General features: G+C 42.3%; 1 pseudogene; it reads right to left on the reverse strand.

Annotated features, from left to right (window-relative positions):
- Positions 1-2260: 2260 nt before the first annotated feature.
- LOC134934740 (uncharacterized) lies at positions 2261-4753 on the reverse strand (annotated as a pseudogene).
- Between the last annotated feature and the right edge of the window lie 203 nt (positions 4754-4956).

A 4956-nucleotide genomic window follows, 5' to 3' on the forward strand; every position in this document is an offset into this window, starting at 1 on the left:
ATATAATAATCATATACACCTGATTATACAGGTAACTGTGACATCACTACACACGCTGAGGATACACCTGTGCTGTATCTTACTGCTATATAATAATCATATACACCTGATTATACAGGTAACTGTGACATCACTACACACGCTGAGGATACACCTGTGCTGTATCTTACTGCTATATAATCATATACACCTGATTATACAGGTAACTGTGACATCACTACACACGCTGAGGATACACCTGTGCTGTATCTTACTGCTATATAATAATCATATACACCTGATTATACAGGTAACTGTGACATCACTACACACGCTGAGGATACACCTGTGCTGTATCTTACTGCTATATAATAATCATATACACCTGATTATACAGGTAACTGTAACATCACTACACACGCTGAGGATACACCTGTGCTGTATCTTACTGCTATATAATAATCATATACACCTGATTATACAGGTACCTGTGACATCACTACACACGCTGAGGATACATCTGTGCTGTATCTTACTACTATATAATAATCATATACACCTGATTATACAGGTAACTGTGACATCACTACACACGCTGAGGATACATCTGTGCTGTATCTTACTGCTATATAATAATCATATACACCTGATTATACAGGTAACTGTGACATCACTACACACGCTGAGGATACACCTGTACCGTATACTGCTATATAATAATCATATACACCTGATTATACAGGTAACTGTGACATCACTACACACGCTGAGGGTACACCTGTGCCGTATCTAACTGCTATATAATAATCATATACACCTGATTATACAGGTACCTGTAACATCACTACACACGCTGAGGATACACCTGTGCTGTATCTTACTGCTATATAATAATAATATACACCTGATTATACAGATAACTGTGACATCACTACACACGCTGAGGATACACCTGTGCCGTATCTAACTGCTATATAATAATCATATACACCTGATTATACAGGTAACTGTGACATCACTACACACGCTGAGGATACATCTGTGCCGTATCTTACTGCTATATAATAATCATATACACCTGATTATACAGGTAACTGTGACATCACTACACACACTGAGGGATACACCTGTGCTGTATCTTACTGCTATATAATAATCATATACACCTGATTATACAGGTAACTGTGACATCACTACACACGCTGAGGATACACCTGTGCCGTATCTTACTGCTATATAATAATCATATACACCTGATTATACAGGTAACTGTGACATCACTACACACGCTGAGGATACATCTGTGCTGTATATTACTGCTATATAATAATAATATACACCTGACTATACGGGTAACTATAACTTCTCATATAGAAGAATATAGCTCCTAAGGCTGATGGGATTCAGTTGAACAAATTATCCTTAAGGTCTGACAATACGACTATCGTTCAAATAATACAGGACTTTGTTATATACATTTATCCCGCGTTAGATAACATATATATTGGCAGGCAGCCTTAATACAGATTTATGGACATATAAAACGACCTAATGTAATCTTTATCTAATCAGCAATCAGACCAATCTAATACTTACAATTAGTCAGTAATCAGTAGCGCGGCACCCTCACCCCTATTCCAGGAATAAATCAACTTACTCAGGTGTAGGAAGGTCTTGAGTTCTTTATTCATCAAATTGGCAACATACAATATGATTATAGTAAATAGGCGGTAATAACAGACAGTTGTACATTATTATTTTTATAATAAATACACAAAAACAGGCGCTAGGCCAATGTGTACTTATAACACTTAGAAAGTCCACAACAGTGACTCCAGCCCAGGAAAGTCCATTAATGTGGACACACCATCCAGATGCACACCAACTATTCCAGCCTAAAATATAAAAAGAAAGACAGGAGCGCCTCCTTGTGCAATGATGTGGTAACACCACCACAGTGTATATATTCCAAATACAGGTGGACCCGTACCAAATTAAATATTTCAAAAGGCTTATCTCAGCTTCTTGTAGTGATCCGCACGAGGTCATCAGCCTCATGAAGTTTAACATTTTAATAATATAGACCCAGAGTACATAAAAGATGAAATACAAAAACAAACATAGTGTAGTGTACATATATTCAGAGAAATTAAAGCTTATTGGAACAGTGGCAAACACCAGTTATCACCCAACGCGTTTCGTCTAGGAGGGACTGTGTCTCATCCTTCTGACTTCCTCAGCGGTGGGAGGTTTTTTTTAGAACTGGTGATGTCTGTAGCAACCAATCAGATTATATCTATTATCTCTTAGAAGCAGCTGCATAAATGTTAAGTAGAATCCGATTGGTTGCTATGAGCAACATCACTAGTTATACAATAAAACTCCCACCTTAGTAAATTTACCCCATTGAGTTAAACATAAATCCCCCCCCCACCTACTGCAACACAAGGGAGCTCATGTGTGGCTCCACCCACAGTATAATTCTATTGGCTATGTGTTTCATCAATCAAATTCCCATGCCTACGAGGTCATCAGTCTCTGGGCAGGTTAGTTAGGATCGTCTCTCCCATCTGCTGACTTCCCCCCAGATGTAGTTATACTCCCTCCCCATACACATAGTGCAGCATGGAGGGGCTCAGTGAGGGCGGCAGTGTAGGTGTGTAAGTGTCTGATGTGGTCACACAGGGAATAAAAGGACAGCTGCCCTGCCTCATAATCCAGATATATCCTCACTCTGTCACTCTGGGATATTGTCAGCTAACTGGGTCTCTGTACCGTCATGTATCACTGAGTACTCATTATTATACCTCCGCACACACCAGGACTTGTTACTACCTCCGATGACTGACGTATCACCTCTCCTGTCTATACTGGGGTAACACATCCCCACCCTCCATATCACTGACTTGCTGACATCCACCTCCCAGTAATGTCGCCCTGAGGAGAATCTCCTGCTGCTTATTACCTGATTACACTGAAATCTCTCTGGTGTTACTGGGTGATTCTGGTTTATACGTGACCTGGATGCAGTTTTCCTGTCACCTGATATATGTATATATTTACCAGCCGTGGCTACATCCAGTAATATGTCTGTAGCCTCCTGCACATAGATCCCTGTATTTATCCCTGTTATTATATCAGACTCTGTATCACCAGCTGTGGTTACATCCAGTAATATGTCTGTATCCTCCTGCACATAGATCCCTGTATTTATACCTGTTATTATATCAGACTCTGTATCACCAGCTGTGGTTACATCCAGTAATATGTCTGTATCCTCCTGCACATAGATCCCTGTATTTATCCCTGTTATTATATCAGACTCTGTATCACCAGCTGTGGTTACATCCAGTAATATGTCTGTATCCTCCTGCACATAGATCCCTGTATTTATCCCTGTTATTATATCAGACTCTGTATCACCAGCTGTGGTTACATCCAGTAATATGTCTGTATCCTCCTGCACATAGATCCCTGTATTTATCCCTGTTATTATATCAGACTCTGTATCACCAGCTGTGGTTACATCCAGTAATATGTCTGTATCCTCCTGCACATAGATCCCTGTATTTATCCCTGTTATTATATCAGACTCTGTATCACCAGCTGTGGTTACATCCAGTAATATGTCTGTATCCTCCTGCACATAGATCCCTGTATTTATCCCTGTTATTATATCAGACTCTGTATCACCAGCTGTGGTTACATCCAGTAATATGTCTGTAGCCTCCTGCACATAGACCCCTGTATTTATCCCTGTTATTATATCAGATAATGTGTGTAATGTCCCTGAGATCAGACCCACATCCAGATCTCCTGCACCACGGACCTGGTTATCATGTCTCCCTGTGTCCTCAGTATCACACAAGTCCCCTGTGTCTGGTTCCTGTAAGACAGTCACTGGATCAGACATGTTACACAGCTCCTCAATGTGACGCATCTTTCCGGACAGCTCCTCCTTCTTTATTTCCAGCTGCTGGATCAGGTCAGAGACTAAGAGTGAAACGCGCTCTTCCTCCATAGAAATCTCACTCAGGATTCTCTTCTCCAGGTCTTCCAGCTGTCTCCTGAGATCTCTAAACAGGGCAGTGACTCTCTCTGCTACACTTGCTGCTTTTTCCCGATCTTCTCTCCTGCGCTCCTGCAGACTCTGCACTCTTTTCTCAGCCTCCGCTCTCTTTCTGATCAGTTTCTGCTGAACATCTCTCAGCTTCTCCTTCTTCTTTTCAGAGGCTCCATTCAATGACAAGACCTGGTGTCCTCTGTGTTCTCCAGCTGAGCAGTACACACAGATACAGGAGGTGTCCTCAGTGCAGTAATACTCCAGGACCCTGCTATGGATGGAGCATTTCCTGTTCCCCAGGGCAGTGGTGGGATCACATAAGATGTGTTCTGGTGACTTGCTGTGTACTCTCAGGTGATTATCACACAGATGAGCCTCACAGTGCAGACAGGATTTAGCAGCACGTGCAGGAGAGTCCATACAGTAAGAACAGAAGATCCCAGTCTCCTCCTGATCTGGCCGAGTAGACCGGAGACTTTCCACTATGTTACACAGCGTTATGTTCCTCTGCAGTGCAGGACGGTTCCTGAACTCTGCTCTGCAATCAGGGCAGTTATAAGGTGTAGTCCATTCTTTCTGTGTATCCAACGTACGATCAATACAGACCCGGCAGAAGTTGTGGCCACATCTCAGGGTTACAGGATCTGTATAAATGCTCAGGCAGATGGAACAGTCCAGCTCCCGTCTCAGATCAGCAGACGCCATTGCTGACAGCAGAAGAGAGAAATGAAAGTGTTAAGGGGGGTACTCACAGAGCGATCGCTGCTTAAAATCTAAGCAATCTGACTAGATTGCTTAGATTTTAAGCACGATCGCTGCGTGTGTAGCCCCCTCAGCGATAGCTATGCGCAGCCCCGCGCATCGCTATCGCTGCTGCTAGATTGGCCTGCATGCAGGCCAATCTAGCGGGTCGC

The sequence above is a fragment of the Pseudophryne corroboree genome, chromosome 6, assembly GCF_028390025.1.
Source record: "Pseudophryne corroboree isolate aPseCor3 chromosome 6, aPseCor3.hap2, whole genome shotgun sequence".
Lineage (NCBI taxonomy): Eukaryota > Metazoa > Chordata > Amphibia > Anura > Myobatrachidae > Pseudophryne > Pseudophryne corroboree.